The 19,296-nt window shown below is 40.0% G+C and overlaps 1 long non-coding RNA gene across 1 annotated transcript in view; it reads left to right on the forward strand.

The window, feature by feature from the left end:
• The first annotated feature begins 204 nt into the window (after positions 1 to 204).
• The window catches only part of LOC126284705 (uncharacterized), a 121,029-nt gene continuing 101,937 nt past the window's right edge, over positions 205 to 19,296 (forward strand). The window contains exon 1 of the long non-coding RNA XR_007551531.1: positions 205 to 314. This is a non-coding gene — a long non-coding RNA (uncharacterized LOC126284705). The remainder of the gene's footprint in view (positions 315 to 19,296) is intronic.

Raw genomic sequence — 19,296 nt, forward strand, 5'->3', positions numbered from 1 at the left:
CTCTCCTGCATTCCTCCCTTCTCCTCACACTCCTGCCATTACAGATATCGGTGTTTCCCGCCCGCCCGCGGGGTACACCTCCCGTGCATACAATTCTCCAGTGGCGCCACTTAATAAGGCGTCCGCGGGGGTCGAACCCGGGGTCGATCACAGTTCCGGCCCCGCCTCTCCCACCACGATTACGCGAGGACCACATCCGTTGTCCGCTTCCTTTGTGCGGTATACACTGCCGCCAGCCGGTCAGTTCACAGGCAGCCGTTGCGAAATGATCGCGGCGTGGCGGCCGTGAAAAAAATTGTCTTCGTTATCCACAGGTGAGTTTCGTGGACAGATTCTAGTATCGTGTCGAGATTCAAGGAACACAGCAGTGGTCCATCGTGTAACGCTTTCGGTGTGTATGTGTATGTGTGTGTGTGTGTGTGTGTGTGTGTGTGTGTGTGTGTGTGTATGTATGTATGTGTGTGTGTGTGTGTGTGTGTGTGGGGTGCGTGTGGCTTCGAGTAAGTTTCAATTTGCTTGATGTTTTAAAATAAATTCTCTGGTACTACGGAAGTAGCTGTAGCAGCAACCGACCTAGAAATTGTATGTATGTACGTACGTCTCTGTGTGTGTGTGTGTGTGTGTGTGTGTGTGTGTGCCTTTCTTTGTTTGTGGATTTAGCTCACTCAGTACCGTGGAAACTGGCGTCCTGAGTAGAATAGTACGAGACGACTGCAGTTAAAACTTGAAACCAAACGTGCGTAAAGCAGAATTTCTCTTAAAACGATACTCTCTCTCTCATATTCAGTAAAATTCATCCACTCCGTCTCAGCCGATATTAAAATGCACGACCAATATCGTAACTGAGATATAGAATAAAGGTGAAAAAATAGCTCGGGGAAGTCTGATTGGCTGATCAATTACAAAACACCAGGATGAGCCAACCATATTGATAAAACATTAAAATCTTCTTTGTAACCGTTTAGGAATCATGTCAGATATCTTTCAAAATCTTAGAAGTTGTGCCATATTCTTCTCGTTTGTCTCATGGCCAGTCCAAAAGTTTCCTCCACACTGGTTCATACAGGATATAAATGTTTTTAAATCGTATGCGATATGTCTTCCACATTTCTGGTATTAGCAACAGATCAACTGCATACTTAACAGATTAAAATACTTCAATATTTTCCTCTCTCTTTTACTGACATTGTGTCAACTTACAACTTCGGTTAGTCACTCATGATAGTGAGATGGTGGGGTGGTGGGGGGGGGGGGCAGAAGGAGGGGACGCTTTACACATCTTAAAGTACTGCAGTTGCAAAGAGAAGAACTGAAAGAAATATCTTAAAAAGATTTTTATACGTCTCAATGGTTGTATAACAACGTAGAAATATCGTACGATCTCAGCGATTTTTTCCACTGCTTCTTTTGTCGAAACTCAGTAGTGGACACGTAGATGCTCGCTTTCCTAAGCAGAGTTGCGATATTATTGTTCTGGAAACTTGCGAATGATATAAGCGCAAGGGTCACGTGAAAGTGATCACAGGTCAGTGTCATATTATTATTTTCCGTAAGAAAAAGGAACACCAGCGTGCAGTATTATTTTTTAGTCGCAATATGCTTCTCACGAATGGACAGTCAGTCGACAGACAATATGAAACGAATGCTTTACGACTTTGTACTCTGTAATTATCTAGGCACGACATCTGGTGGTGTATTCATAATACGTGCCTTCAGAGTACCTGCTGCTATTACGACAAAAGAAAGCAGTGAAGTACCAGCAAGCAAGGACATTTTATTTTTAACCGAGTAATAACTGTACCACGCACTTCGAAACTGTTGCACTGTCGTATCAATGGAAAAAAAAAACGGGGAAGTTCGCTTTGTACGTTGTCATTGCTGTGAAATCCTACCAGCTGGTTTAACATTCATATTTACACCTTTATCGAAAGGTGCTGACGTTATCAAAGGGTTATATCTTGAATAATTTTGTGTTTGTGTGAAGAAAATATACATTTTTCATTAACTGTCTTAATTATTTGTTTTCTTTGAATTCAGGTATTAAATGTTCTACGTTATTCCTTTTTTAAGTAAAGTATTTCTTCAAATATCTGTAAATAATTTTTCTTAGGCAGAAGAATTTATTGCTACGTAATACCTTAGAAGCAACGTACAATGCAATCAAAAAAGGGTTCTCTACGCGCCCTGCCATCTCAAGTTGCGAGCATAATACTTGAACCTGCGAGTTCTAGGTGCACCTGAAAACGATTTTCTTTTTTTTTTCTGTAAGGAAATAAACCTTATTTTTATTCATTGAGCTATAGAATTGAGCTTAATGAATCTTACCATTGCTTTGGGGAACTCTTTGTGTAGTGCAAGTACATTTGGTTTGTGTACATCATTCGTCATCTCGGGCTTGTAACATGTATTTCACAAAGCGAGTCACCTTTCATAGTTACGGCAATAAACAGTACAGTACGGCGTTGTCTCTCGGAGACCCTTTCCCTTGACAAAAAAAATAAAAAATAAAAAAATTACCTTCGGAAAGAACAGTAGCTTACCGCCCAAATATAAATATGAAAGATGAAGAGATAACAGAATCGACTTTTTGACAAAAACTTTGTGGATCACCGGATAATCATTAAGTATTTTTTTGTAGCACATGATCGATTTATGGAATTAAGAAGGGGCTGGCAGCCAGAGGCTATTATATTTAATATTGCTAAACATTATACACTGTCAAGGAGCGAAATGTAGTTCAAAACTCTCTGCAAGTGGGCAAGGATCAAAACGAAATTTCCCGTGTTCGATTCCTGGCGGGGTCAGGGATTTTCTCTGCATCGTGATGACTGGGTGTTGTGTGTTGTCCTTATGGTATTTAGGTTTAAGTTGTTCTAAGTTCTAGGGGACTGAGGACCATAGATATTAAGTCCCATAATGCTCAGAGCCAGCCAAAATGAAATTATATGACAGAATCAATGGACATCATGGCTACTTCTTCTATCCAACGTTTCCTTTGTTATGTTAAACAAAGCTGAAGTTATTTCATCGTGTGCTACAGCTTTTACACTTTTCCGTGTGAGGAGCGCCCTCCCTTTCCCGTACTAAGGTATTAAAAACATTTCTTCTCGCAGAACAACTGCATATAGCATTAACGTTACATTAAGATGAGACTAAAAGTACTAACTATGTTTCAATAGGATATCACTGGCAGTGCTTCTGTATGTCATCAGCCTATGTTTTTCTATTGATCTGCAAATTAAATAAACCCTAGATAAAGCGCGGAATGTATCGTTCAATATCAGTAGCTTGCTTATTCGAGAAATTAGTATATTTACACTGGCTCCTAAATGACTTTCGTTTTAATATACTTTACATTACATTGAAATTTTAATGCATGCCCATTTTTGACATGATAATCTGTCAGACGATAAACGCATATAGGTCTACTTTTGTGTCTCTGAGCACAAATGAGATACCTGTTACGCAATATTATAATTACATTTGTACTCTAGTGTTCCGTTATCAAATATGTATCATGTCAATCTTTACTTCCTGGGTGGATCACGCTAGTTATATACCTATAAAGTCGCCCTATCATTTTAAAAAATCGGAACTTGGAAACTATCAGAAATAGAGCATTGCGGTTTGTTGTGGAATAGTAGAGAGATAGTATGATTGTGGTTCGATGAACCCTCTGCCAAGCACTTAAATGTGAATTGCAGAGTAGTCATGTAGATGTAGATGTAGATGTAGATGGACTGTCGTGTATATGCGATCTTTGTCGTACGAGTAAACATCCCACCCCCCACCCCCCCCACCCCGCCCAAAAAAAGTCTAATGACGTGACTTCGGGAGAGAGCAAAGGGTCATGTGATGGGACCACCACGACATTCTCTCATTATGCTTGCTTTTGCCGTTGGTGTTCTTCAGTACTGGCACAGACAATTCGCATTCTTCTGTTTGTCGTTATTTTGATGCATTCCAAGACAAATCTGCAGCAATGGACAAAAAAAAAAAAGTCTTACAGAATTGTTAGACATTTTATAACAAACCACGACTCTTTAGTTTCCGAATTCAGATTTTTTGAAGTGACAGCACGACTTTATGGACACCTTTCCTTTAGTAAATGTTCTAAACGGAATGCAAAGTAATATCTTGCCAGTAAGTACAACGTCAGTCAACGGAAAGAGGCCTAATCTTATTTGTGACATACATAGTGCAATCTTCAAGAAAATGTAACCGGTTAGTCGTCCTTTACACATGTGACCAATATTAGTATTACCATTTACAGGAATGACCACGTTTCGAATAATAAGGTTGTTTTCGTCATCGCTAGAAAAATGAAGGCTGGGAGTTTAGGATTTAACGTCACGTCGTCGAAATTCTTGGATTGAGGATGGATGAGGAAAGAAATCGGTCGTGTCCTGTTCAGAGGGACAACGCCGGTAGCTGTTTAAGTGAGTTAGGGAAGACCAGCAATACCTAAATCCGAATGGCTATAAGTAACTACGAATCGCTATCCCCTCGAGTGCGAGTACCGTGTCACACTAACGCTAAAGTTAAGATCTACGCGTGCATAGACTTTACTATATCGACAGGCTATCATCGGAGTAGAGAAATGCGTAGTGGAACGGATAAATCTGTATTCGTCGACTGTTTTCGAATAGCGTGAGTTTTTGTCACTGTATATGATTGCTAATGCTAAATAAAATTTTGTATTTAGTCCTAATTATTTATAAAATACTGCTCAATCACGCATTTCACTCAGAAGCTGCTGTTTCTTCTTATTATTGCACGTTAACTTGTTTTCTCTTGCAACTATTGTACCAAAACAATGAAGAACACATTTAAATGCAAATCGCAAAACTAACTACTCTGGCTTGCGTAAAGTTATGCAGGAACAGTGCAAGTGAACGCCTCTTGAGCTTTTGTGATGTTATTGAACTTATTGTGGCGACTTTGTCCGAAGACGGCTTTGATGTAGCTCTTCACACTACCTGTGCAAGCCTCTTCACCACTTCTAGCTGTTGCAACCCACATCCACACTTGAAGATGCTTAGTACGATCAAACCTAGATCACCTTCAGCAATACGTACACCCCCCCCCCCCCTCCCCCAAGCGTCCTGCTTTATCATATTGACAATTCCTTAATGACTTAAGATGTGTCCCGTCACCTGATCCCTCCTTTTTAGTCGTGCTGAGACATAAATTTCTTTGCTCATCAGTTCGAAATATCTATTATTTATCCGATGTATCTATCAAATATTCAAAATGCTTCTGTAACACCACGTATCAAAAGCTTCTGTTTTTTCTTGTCTGTACTTATCACCCACGTTTCACTTCGGTACAAGACGACACTCCAGACAATTAGTTAAGGAAATGACTTCCTGAGACTTAAATTCTTTTATCGCTGCCACTATTATTATTATTATTATTATTATTATTATTATTATTATTACTGTTATTATTATTACTAAACTACTGCCAGTATTATCTTTATGAGCCCTTAGTCAGTACTATCTATTCACATTGCCTCTACAGATATTCAAATCATATCGTTACTATTTTTCATATTAAAATTCTCGTCATTTCTTAAGTAACGAAGACGTGAAGAAGGTACTGCATGTGTGAAACTCTGCTCCGATGTTAGAGAAGGTCTAAAGGCTTTGATCTGATCAGGTTCAATAAATAAACAAATGAAATAAATAAATTTTATACATTGTCAAAAATATGTCTCTTTTCCAGAAACCCTCTACTTCCTATTGCCAATTTGCATTTTACATTCTCTTTAATTCAGCCATCGTCAGCTATTCTGCTGACTATGACTAGTGTCTGATTTCATAATCTAATTCCTTCAGCATCGCCTGATTTAACAACATCCCGATAATTTGACGAACTTTCCTATCCCACTCCTTGCCAGACGGTGCCAAGAAAAAGGCAAATTAAATAATGTAATAATTGTTTAAGCATCGCTGTTAAACATCGGTTACGATTTAAAATATTTGATATATCCGAGACGATGATTCGCAGTCTGAGACCCCCTTAGTCCCATAATTTGGTCAGGGTAAAGAACGGAAAAAACAAAAGTCGTATGAGTGCGTATTACGAATATACGGCTAGTGATATCCATCTAGTATTTTTTTTCCACAAAGACTCTCATCTGAAAGAAACCTAAAATAATGGCTTCTACTTAATGAACCAAGGGTATCATCTCGCCTAATTGAAGTTTGTTAGTAACCTGAGTTACCGCGTACATACCCCTACGAAACAAGTACTGGAGCAAGAAGAGCTGAACTACCGCCATACATAGTAAAAAAAATAGATAAAGAAATTCCATTCCTAGCATCTTTATAGTATTAGCTTAGAATATTCTTTGTACTAAGTTTTGTTCAACACTAGGTCGCTGTACTCTTTGCCGCAAAAAAAGTGTGTACCTCACGTGTCACTATTAGGCAACATTTTGTTGCAACTAAATATCTACATTTCTCTTTGCATTTATTTTCAGCAGAATCTCTGCCACGTTGTGAATATTTTGTCTTGAGAACTGTGGGGGTTGGACGTGTAACACAGAATGTTATTGGTGGAAAGCAGCAACCATCCATAACTTGGTTATCAATCACTTTTTGTAAATCGTTTCAAACTGTTTATCTTCCTAGGACAAAGCGCATGCAAAAAGAGACAACATGAAGTGCTAACGGAATCAGACAGAAGCGATAGTGGCTGGATGATGCTTTGCATAAAAATATTTTGCTTATCTCTATGAGAAATCCTGCGTTCGCGGTTTTATTTCAGTACCGCTGGTATCGCACATAAAAGATACTATTCCTTCCTTATTCCTCTTATCATTCAACACCTTGCCAAAAAGTATAATCTACTGTTGGTGTTAGTACCTTTTACTCCTCTCTCTCAGAAGAAAAAACATTACTTTACAGTATAGAATACGTAGGTGGCAATAGACATGCCGTGAAGGAACACTTCTAATTAACTACGAACAGAAAATCCGTAATTTTTGTGCTTCGACGCTTTTTCAAAGCACGTGAATCTTCCATGTAAGAAACTGTTTTTGTCCTGTTCACCGTATTTTTATTCAATGGAAAAGTTATGTGCTTGTCGTAAATCGGTCCAGATAAGCAATCACAGTGTATTGTTCTGAGACATTCTCAGAAGTAAACTTGGCTCTACAAAGTGTGATGGAGCTGTTAGCTGCATAATACACATAAATGACAGGGAGATAACAAACGTCACTCTCTGAAGCAGCTTGTTGATTGCAGTATTCCTCGACATTCAAGCAAATACCAAGGTGATTTTTTTCTATAATTCCAGGGTCGATTTCCTCCTTTATTTTTCTGCAGATGAGCTGCTGATGCGTCTCTAAATGACCCCGCTGTCGACAGGAAGTCATAAGCTACATTTCAATCGTTTTCAAAAGGAGTGGTATCCCGAGAATTTCTTTTTTTCTGAAATCAGAAAACTTGGCGAGTAAGTCCTTGACTGCTGTTGTAACTTGGCGTTATATTCATCGAACATAAATACAAAGGAATTTACATGAGTAGATGAATATTTTCGATATCGTTTGTGCACATCCAAAATCTACCACATTAAATATCTAAGGATAACTAACAAATTACAAGCCATATATGACAGAAAAAGCACAGAAACAGGTGACAAATGAGGCAAAGGTAAGACTGCCGTTTGTTTGGAGCTTTGCGAAGAAGTGCAGCATATTGAAGGAAGAAGTTTCGTCAGAAGTTTTAGTTTCAGCAATTGTGGAGAACTGTTAAACGTGTCCGGACTGCATGAACACATACAGTAGATTCGAAGAACAGCAAATTTTTTTCAGCGGAGTGGTACTGCAACATCATTTACTGAAATGGTGATAAACAATGCAAAAGAAATCACATGTATCGCAAGAACACTATTCTTAAAGTTCCAAAATCTGTTTCCAGAAACCAGCCGAAGAAATTATTTGAGCCCCCACTTTAACAGTCGAATGTTGTTGTCAAGATATCAATGTTACAAGCAAATTTAAACGTATTATGAAACTCACTGTAAAGAGTGTGGCAGACATCAAGGATTTAAAGGTAATTTGTCAATACATGACATTCTGAGGATACCACTACTGGAGTTTGTATAATGTAGGCTTCAACCAAACCCTACACTGATGTATTTAAATCACCATATTGCGCGATGCTATTACCAGCTTCCAATCAAATCAGATGGATGCCAATTATTGATAATCTTTGATAATCTATTGCTTTTTTTTTTTTTTTTTTTTTTTTTTTTTTTTTTTTTTTTTTTTTTTTTACCGCGGTGCCTTACAGTGAAATCGCCCCAGCGTCTTTCCGAGTATTTAGGCATTCACTTAGCACAAAATACGCCGCTGAGTTACTTGTCGTCATATCAGCTTCTAACGGCAAATTTCTAAAAAAATTGATCTAAAATATAGAACTGCGAAATATTATCTCATGTCACTATCAGTTCGATCGTTTCCCGTGAGATAACGCTGTGCGTACTGCATTTCGAGTTCCATTGCATTTAAATTTGCTCTCTTAAGGACGTATTTCCATTCTCAGGTATCGGTGTAATAATGAACTGTCTTTATGCATGGCTCTTAGAACGCAATTTGATGAGGACAAGTAACATTTGACGTTTTGTTCCGAAATCAAAGTTGACTGCCTCATAGAAAGTCTGTTGGTGCTAGGTAAGCCAGATGCTTAAACTCGAAATATGTTGTACAACTCTCATACAGATATAGGGCTGTAGTGCTGTGAATAAGTTCGTTTTTTGTGAATATTCACGGCTTCTTTTCTCCAACAATCACTGCAAATTGTTCTCCACTCAAGCGATCAGATTTTCAATGCCACTCTCCCCTCCAGTTGTACAGCTGCAGAGATATGGGAGAATTCCTTGATTTCCGTTAAGAAAATACACTAGAGTCGTAATGCTACGCCCAACCATCGTCACTTTCCTCGGATAATTTGTGAATAACATAGGGTAAGAAGGTGAATCAGGCTGGGAAAATGTACCCTCCTCCGAACACCGCACAGTAATTTCTCTAACGCAGACGTAGCTGCACTCGCATCGGTACATCTGTGTTGTCGTAACTCAGATCCATGTCAGCCGTCCTCTTAGTTCATTAATCCTACCTGCAACGTACAAGTTCACTGCTAATTATTTTGAGAACTTAATTAATGTACGTCACTTCTATTTACGCACCTGTGCACACGTGGCGGTCGGTATTATTCTTATGACCTGCTAGATCTAATTACCACACCACAGTACGCACTCAGTGAATTTATTTAATTTGTTTATCTTCCGGCTGTCAGATAAGTGTCGCAACACAGCACCAGACGCAGAAAATCATAGCAGCTTAACAGATGTTCCACGTCGTATATTTACCACTACTATTCGTTGAAGTCACGTATAATTAACGTATTTCCCTACGCGCGAGAGCTTTTAACGATAAAGTGCGAAACGCGAGAGACAAAATTCTACTGTTCAATATCCCGTCAAAGCTCCAAATTTGGTAACCGTGCAGCCTGCATCTTGCAGGAGCTAAATTTTATTTTGACAGCAAAATAACACACGTACACACGCACACACACACACACACATACACACACACACACACACACACACACACACACACACACACACAACGTGGTCTGTCATGTACGGCTGACACTAGAGGTGTAAAAGTAGAAATTTAGGTAAAGCATTTAAACAGTTTGCGTTGGCAAGAGGGCTCTTTACTCATATGTTTCGAAGTCGTGAATTTCCAAAAAACCAATTTTAAAAAAAAGCGTAGAGACAAAATCAGGTGAAATAAATATGTTAATAAAATCTGACGGCGTCTTATGGAGCGTCGCACAATAGATACTATAAAGAAATGTAAGGCGGTAATTACTTTCTTTTATTATATGAATAGTGCTATGTACTAACCGAATATTTAGCCGTAGCACAAAAAGCAACATCAGAATCACAAAATGATTGAAAAGCAAAAGAGTGGTAGTGGACCATCAATACTATCATGGAAAGAGAATTTACCTATGTCTAACATCAAAGAAACTCTTATTCTCAAAAGAAGAAGAGAGAAAATAAATGTGCTTACCTTATTTTTCTCTGTACTCCAGTAGCAAAATATTTAAAAACTGTTTTGGCAATGCATGTAATATCGCGAGAAAAATAATGACAATTTCAACAGACTCCTAACGAAAAATTTAAATATTGATTTCGTAAAATAAAGTTAAAAAAATAAATGTCTCTTTGACATTATGAAATAAATTTAATTTGCTGAAGATGCACAGCTACACCTGTTGTAAAAAGAGGAGGAAGAAAATAGAGCAAAATTATTTGTTGAAACGTAAATTTCACTATACTACAGTCATCTAATATCTTGCACTTTCAAATGTGCCAAAAGTAAATGATATTACTCACTCTTGTTACATATAAATTGGTATTCTGAAGCACTCTCAAAACGATATTGTAGAATCGACAGAGAAATTATTTACGAAGATATAATCAGTGGATTTAATCAGAATTGCGAAGGAACGAACCTGTAAATGAATGAGGCTCGGATTGCCTTGAGACAAATGGATCTGAACTGCAAGGACATGGTACATCCGAAGCTGTCAATCATCCAGGACGTTTTTGGGGACTTGGTTGGTACATGAAAATGAAAGCGTTTGGTAAGGGAAATACTTTAAAATTACAAGTTATTCAATAAAAGTTCCAGGCATTCACATTCAATCAATGCTTACATATTTCGATTCTCATTCAGCATCACCTTCCTGTATTTATCAACACCCTAACTACGTGAAACACTTGGAGCATCGAAATTCCACAAAATCACATCATCCAAGCCGTATTGGTAGTTTAGTAACTGAAGAGTGAAGTCCAGCTGAAGTTAAGCAGGTATCAAGTCCGCTGTATTTTCTGCCAGAATATCTGTTATTAAGTTCTCCGTTCACACAGCCGCACAAACTATACGGGGTGGGCTTTAATAAAAACGACAAACTGCAGGGACGCATTCTTCAATGGAAATGCAGGAAAAAAGGTCCTATGAACATATGTCCGGAAATTGACGGTGTGCGTACAACAACAAATCGTCCCGGAACACAATACAGAGCTGCATTGAGTTGGGGTCACAACAACAACAGATGTTCAAAATGGCCTTCATAGAATTAAATGCACGCGTTCACACTTGGCATTAAGGACCGTCGCTATCTTTCACACGTTCCGACCTCTGTCCGAATAGCGTCACAGGCGTCGTGAACACGCTGGTGAAGGGTCTACACCTCAAAAACTCGTTCAGCATACGAACGCCTTTCATATCCCCCCCAGAGGTAAATTCCCAGGGGTTTAAATCCGTTGATATAGCAGGCCATGCCACATGGCTTCCGCGTCCTACCCAACGTCCGGGGAAGATGTTGCGAGGTGTCGGCGATCTGTAACGCGCAAGTGGACCGGTGCTCCGTATGCAGGCATCACATAACCTATCGCATTGCCAAAGGCACATTCTCACGCAGCCAACGCAGACTACACCACAGGAAGTCCAGTTACGTCTCTGCGTCGAGGTGTTGTAGAATAATAAGCGGTCCATGTATGTGTCGCCGAGAACTGCTGCCCACACACTGATGCTGAGCCGATGCTGATGAGATGCCTCGACCATCTACCGAGGATTGCTTGCAGCCCACAGATGATGATTACGCAGATTGATGATGTAATTTCCGGTAAAGGTTGCTTTGTCGGTAAAGAACACTGATGACAGAAATCCCGTAATTGTGATCGTCTGGTTCACAAAACGTCGACAAAATCCTTCCCGTGCCGGCCGGTGTGGCCGAGCGGTTCTAGGCCCTTCAGTCTGGAACTGCGCGACCGCTACGGTCGCAGGTTCGAAACGTGCCTCGGGCATGGATGTTTGTGATATCCTTAGGTTAGTTCGGTTGAAGTTCTAAGTTCTAGGGGACTGATGACCTCTGATGTTAAGCCCCATAGTGCTTAGAGACATTTGAACTAATCCTTCCCGTAGAGGGAAATCCGCTGCTCATAATGCTTACACTTGTTGCACGTGATAGGGATGGGGTGGGGATAATCGTACTTTGCCTTACACCATGCTGGCGGGCCACTTACCTAGAGCTTGTACCAGGGTGCTTCTGAATACCCTGTAGAACCTGGTCCTCAAAATCTTGTGTATGCACAATTCGTCGCCTCCCTGTTTGAAAGGACTCATGGTAAGATAAGCGCCCAAAAAAGGGCTTGAAACGTTGTGCGATGTGGTTGGTGTCTGTGAGAGTACTTGTTTTGGTATAGCTGTGCTACCTCTCGGCCGTTTTCATACGTATGCTTGGCTGTACACAAACGCCATCTCGCCTTGTTCCCGACATGAATTCCAGACCATTCTGCTGTTTACACTACGCTCGCTCAATCACACAGCCTGTAACAGGCGAGGAACACGGCGCGCGGACAGAGGAATTTCATTCGTCAGAGCTATCTATCGTGGCAATGATGCTTTTCTCGACACATGTTCATAGGACCTATTTCTCTCCATTTGCCAGTTTCTCAGTTTTCTTAATATTCACCCTGTATTTGTCTTGAGCAATTATAGTCCCACTGGAAAAAACAAATAGAGCGGCACGGTGAAATTAACCTGGTCGGTTAGCAGAGTCGCCTCAAATCTATGTGCTAAAAAATTTCTCTCAATTTGTTTATCACATAAGTAATACAACAGGTTGTATACTCAGAGCGCTAACTTCACCAACAAATCGTTCTGCAAGGTAAACCAAATCTCCACTGACAAAATTTCGGAGGTTGTTACGGGATAATTTCTGAGTGTTTCGTATGAGGGACCTTTGGTCTGAGGTGTCCCGTTAAAAAGGGATGATGTAATTAAGATTGATTCATTTTGCCACCCAACTTATCTTTATTTATGACAAAAACCTCTATAATAGTGAAAACGTCTGTAATGCGACAACACAATGCACAGAGTACTGCAACGACCTACAGAAAGATGCGAAAGTAGTGTAATGGGGTTGCCGTCGATAAGCGATCACCTCAGCATGCGTCATTCTGCAGCTACTCCATTGCATTCAGTGAACTCACAACAGGCGGTGCAACTCCCCACAGGCAGATCTGTCGGCACTGCCGTTTGTCATTGTTGAAGAGCAACTAACACAGCCGAAAAAAAAGACAAAACGCAGTTTTGAAGTTTAAGAGAAAATTGGAGTTTGCTGTTGTCAACAACAGGTATCATGAGTGAATGGAACAAGTCTTTCTAGAGAAGATGCGCAGTACATGGAGTGTTACTCATATATTTTCAGTGCAATATATGTACAAAGATGGCGAGATTGGTACCTGCGCAGACACAGAGAGGGCACAAAAAGAAAAACTACAGAGACTAAGAATTAACCGGGAGAGGCAAGTGAATTCCCTGCCTCACGTGTTCCTATCTTCTGCCAACGAGAAACTGTTGTACCCTCGGCACGAGACTGTAAATGCACCGTGGTATCAAATGTCATTTCATCCAAGTAGCACATAAAGAAATGATTACTCCCGAGCAGGCCTCATATGCCATATGAGGGGCAAGTTTCTGTCATATTGAGCTATGCATGCCGTTGGTTATCATTGCAGAACTCTACCAGGTCCTGAAAAACATCTTGCATAAGTCACCCACTTTCTGTGACATAATAGTTTGTGTATTGGAGTATGTTTCAAATCCTGCAACGTGAACAAAACTCTTTTTTTTTTTTTGCCCTTTCACAACCTACAACTTTTACGCGCCAACCATAATGCTTTGCGTCAGGTCGAGCCGTTCTCGCTGCCTTGTTTCTAGGATGACGGAACAAACATCACTTTCTCTCCTGTGCGCTGTAGTTCTGATTACTGAGTATGTTGACGGCCAAGATGGACAGCACGAGAACTGCTACACAACCTAGCCCAGGCGAAGTGTAGAAACAACCTCGACAACCACATTTTAAGTTATGAAACGTCCCCTTTGAACAATTATACATGACTGTGCTTAAACTGACACACAATATTTTTTGCGCAACACAGTCTGAATTTCAATAATCCCTACAAAAGAATGGCCCTTACTAACATTAACCTATACCTTTCACAAATCACTTACCTCACCAAAAATCTTCGTTACTCGAACTACTGCAATACAGCGAGCGCCACTACTGCCAGCTAAATAAAAGATTCAAACTACGGAAGTCACTAACTACTGATAGGCACAGTTAGCAAATGAAAGATTTTAATAGAGAACAAACAATGTATTTACCTTAATAGTCAAAATATGTATATCAGTTCATGACATCAATTCTTACAAATTTCAAAACTCCGCCATCTCTCTCCCCACGTCCACCACTGCTGGCGGCTCACCTCCAATTGCGCAACGCTACTCGCTGTTCATAACCAGCTGCCGCTGCCCAACACTACAATGGCAGACAACAATGCAAATCAGCCACAGACTGCACACAGCACAGCCAGTGATTTTCATACAGAGCGCTACGTGGCGGCGGAGTTACCAATATAAGAACCTAAACAGCCTACTTACAAAGTAAATGCACAACAAGGTCTTCTATACTTCCAGACCCATTGCCAACTGACAATCCTGTTGCACAGTCAAAGGTGGTTGACGTTCGAAAACTTTTGGTGAAGCATTTTAGTGAGCAATGGGCAAATGATACCAGAATGCGGTACTAGAAACGTTTGATTGAAAACAGGAAAGTTATTCAAAATATGAATACAGATGCGGATGACAAAATGTGTGAACAAAGACCTGCAGAAGAAAACCATAGCAAAAAGCATCATTATCTTAGTTCCTAAACTTGTATAACGACTTACGTTTCTATACTATTAATTCACAAGATAGAATAAACCATTAATGTAATTAATTATGCTACAATATATTTTTTCATAGTTTTCTTCAATTTGAGTTTCAAAACTGACATCGTGCCGATAAAATACACAAAATTCTTGGTAACAATGGTTTCAGATCTACGAATACTCTAGATTATAACAAATGTCATGAATGGCACTTGATTCACAAAATTTGAAATTTTTTTCTTGAAATTTTAAGAAGGTCGCGCAGCAGACATTGCATTTCGCCCTCTACTTGTATTAACATGTTAGCGTGGTTGGTACAGCTGCTGTTTATATAGCTAGCTCAAGTTCAACAAAGGAGTTTTTGCTGCTAATTTACTACGGTATTGGAGGATCTCAAAGGTTGGCCAGTGGGTCTTGAAGCAAACAGTATGCTGTTTTAACTGAACGCTTCCTACTTTAGCCGACTTATGTCAACTGAGGATTGGTGAACAACTGTTTAAGCTGGGCTGCCTCAAAATATTTCACACAATAATAAGCAAAATGGGAAACAGATCTCTCATGTTGTTGTTGTTGTCTTCAGTCCTGAGACTGGTTTGATGCAGCTCTCCATGCTACTCTATCATGTGCAATCTGCTTCATCTCCCAGTACCTACTGCAACCTACATCCTTCTGAATCTGCTTAGTGTATTCATCTCTCGGTCTCCCTCTACGATTTTTACCCTCCACGCTGCCCTCCAATGCTAAATTTGTGATCCCTTGATACCTCAAAACATGTCCTACCAACCGATCCCTTCTTCTAGTCAAGTTGTGCCACAAACTTCTCTTCTCCCGAATCCTATTCAATACCTCCTCATTAGTTACGTGATCTACCCATCTAATCTTCAGCATTCTTCTGTAGCACCACATTTCGAAAGCTTCTATTCTCTTCTTGTCCAAACTAGTTATCGTCCATGTTTCACTTCCATACATGGCTACGCTCCAAACAAATACTTTCAGAAACGACTTCCTGATACATAAATCTATATTCGATGTTAACAAATTTCTCTTCTTCAGAAACGCTTTCCTTGCCATTGCCAGTCTACATATTATATCTTCTCTACTTCGACCATCATCAGTTATTTTACTTCCTAAATAGCAAAACTCCTTTACTACTTTAAGTGTCTCATTTCCTAATCTAATTCCCTCAGCATCACCCGATTTAATTTGACTGCATTCCATTATCCTCGTTTTGCTTTTGTTGATGTTCATCTTATATCCTCCTTTCAAGACACTGTCCATTCCGTTCAACTGCTCTTCCAAGTCCTTTGCCGTCTCTGACAGAATTACAATGTCATCGGCGAACCTCAAAGTTTTTATTTCTTCTCCATGAATTTTAATACCTACTCCAAATTTTTCTTTTGTTTCCTCTACTGCTTGCTCAATATACAGATTGAACAACATCGGGGAGAGGCTACAACACTGTCTCACTCCTTTCCCAACCACTGCTTCCCTTTCATGCCCCTCGACTCTTATGACTGCCATCTGGTTTCTGTACAAATTGTAAATAGCCTTTCGCTCCCTGTATTTTACCCCTGCCATAACGCATATATAAATGAGGGTTCTGTATCATATTTTGAAAAATGTACAGCAGATTTAGGTGCCAATTATAACATGTATCGTTGCAGCTGAGCTAGTAAACGGAACAGCTGCTTTCAGATTCCAGTAGGAAGAGCTTTAGCACTGACACAGATTCCCATTTGGATATTCTGAATTTTTTTCTGAAGTATGGGTTACAAGATGCTTGTCAAGACATCGAAATAGCTCAAAGGGTACTTATGACAATTCGAATGCAGTTTCAGAAAATTACAAATGATAAGTGTAGGCGAAGCAGACTGTTAAATGCAGATATCTTGTCGACAGAGTACGACACACCTGCTATATTTCGTTATGAGTTTTCCGCGCTCGAAGCAAGGAAATGTAAAGTAAAATTACGGTAGGAACACAATTCTTGGTAAGTAACGTGTACTCAGTATTTAATTGAGGCCTTTTTCTTTTATTTTCTGTCAATCATTCATACACTGTTAATATTTTAGTAGGAGTAAATAATATCTGTTCTTTATCCTACATCGTCAGCAGCTCGTGGTTTTGCGGTAGCGTTCTCGCTTCCCGAGCACGGAGTCCCGAGTTCGATTCCCGGCGGGGTCAAGGATTTTCACCTGCCTCGAGATGAGTTTGTGTTGTGTCATCATCATCATTCATCCCCATTACGGTTGGAGGAAGGCAACGGCAAACGGCCTCCACTAGGACCTTGCCTAGTACGGCGGTGCTGGTCTCCCGCATCGTCCCCCTACGCTATGTCAAGAAGCATGGGACTTCATTTCCATGTCATCCATCACATACATCAAGATAATGTGAATATGCAGAAGCTGCCACGAAAATAAGACATAGGTTTTGTTTTACTTCAGATTCTTTTAAAAAATAGGTACTTGTAATTTACTTACTACAACGATACATTTAATTTGTTGCGTGCAACATTTTTCGTCTATATAGCACATTTAAGTAGTATTTTTAATAGCACTTCATTTTTTAAGCCTACCGTATAAATTTAAAATTTGTTATATCTCTGTAGAAAAATTTGCAGAAAGGCTGTTTTCTGTGGGGAAAGGGGGGGGGGGGGGGAGGGAAAGGACGTAGACCGGAGAGCAGGGGTACAAAATATTCAGGAAACATCCCTGAACAACATCTGAAATTTTGTCGGTGGAGTTCTGTTCGTCCTACATAAACGAAGTTAAACACTACTTCCTCTGACAGCTTAACTGCTATTACTGAGGCTGGGCGGCGAGCGTATTCTTTGAAGCTTATAGAAACGATCACTTGATTGAGCCATAGGCTGTAACATGGCGACAGCTGAGAAAATATCCGAGTAGATTGTTTACAGTAAGCATTCGATGAAACGGAATTGTGAATAAATGGAACACTCGCATAAAGGTTTGCGTTAGATGATTATTTTATGATTTTCGTGAAGTCCTAAAGCAACGACAATCTTTCCAATCGCTTCGTTCAATTTTTCTCGAACACTCACCCTCAGGAAAAAAGCTGTTTGCAACTGTTTTGCAATATATCGTTGTGGTTGAGGTTTTGTGGGTGCTGAATTTCGTGAAGGTAAACCATAATCGATTGCTGTTCCAAAAAAAAAACTGCCCACGCCGTGCGCGACATGACTGAAATGATAGAATATGCCTAATCTTGTAAAGAAGAGAGATTTGAAAATGCTATGAAATGCAGATGTTACAAATTTGCTTGACAATTACGCTTTGTCGAAATTAGCTGATTGCACGATTAAATAAGCATCGCACTACAGCCTGCTACGGATCATGTTTACGTTTATTACGATTGAAGATTATAGGCATCAGAGTTACCGCCAAAGAAACGTATCCTTCGGCATATCTCAGACTGCAGTGCAGCTGGTTTTGCATCAACGTTCAGCTGCTGTGAAAAACATCTGGCCCCGATGAATTCCGCACAATTCGATCGAAGCTAAGAAACAGGCGCATGTCTCATGTTATAAGGAAATGCTAAAAAAACAATCAACGGAGGAACTACAAAGTCTGCATACAGCGTTGTAACAAGGAATATATGCTCGTATTTATTTATGCAAGAGCGCGACGGCTACTTGATGTTTGTTTCAGTGTGCCAGCATTAATATTGTCCGAACACCTACGGGAATCAACAGTTTGCGAGCAGGGGGTAATGGAGGAGGGACACTGCAGTGCAGCGTGCGGTAAGTTGGAAATTTGAGTCGGCTAGGGGCCGTGTACGGACGACCGAAGCGCTTAAGGCAACCGCTCATGAGAGGCGCAAGATCTGAGTTCGAGTCCTCGTCACGCACAAATTTTTAGTTTTACCATTGCTCTATCATAACGCCCTGTGAGGCTGGAAGTCACGAATTCCCACACATTCTTTTCCTTTGTTTCTCCATTCTCTGTTTTATTATCGTAGCTCGCCTGTTTCTTTAGTGACGTTAGACATGCTGTGGCCATAACTTCAAAGTGGTGGTTCCTAGCCTTTCTGAGACCATTAACCTGAGTGCAAACAGTTAATAGTTAGTCCTCCCCCCTCCCCCCCCCCCTATCCCCCAGCACCTCTAACAAACCTTTACAATGAAAAAATTTTCGTTTAACGGTTTTACTTTTTAAACGACGTAAGATAAATGTAGTTTTTATATGTGTTTTAGCAAACCACTAACAAATGAGTCAACCAGAAAATTAGTACTGCTCCTTTCAAACAACAATTTAATTATAAGATCTATAAGATAACCTATTTTTATAGCATAATGAAGCAGATTCCAGTGAATCGCTGATGGTGCCTACAACTCCTTCTCAGAAAGGAAAGCTACAATACAGGATAGACATTACAAAACGTCCTTCCTCTGCACCAGTCCTCTCCCTAGCGACTATTATTTTGCACACACACTGCACCCACATTTAATGTCAACCAAGTTAAAATCCA

The sequence above is a fragment of the Schistocerca gregaria genome, chromosome 8 (assembly GCF_023897955.1).
Source record: "Schistocerca gregaria isolate iqSchGreg1 chromosome 8, iqSchGreg1.2, whole genome shotgun sequence".
NCBI lineage: Eukaryota > Metazoa > Arthropoda > Insecta > Orthoptera > Acrididae > Schistocerca > Schistocerca gregaria.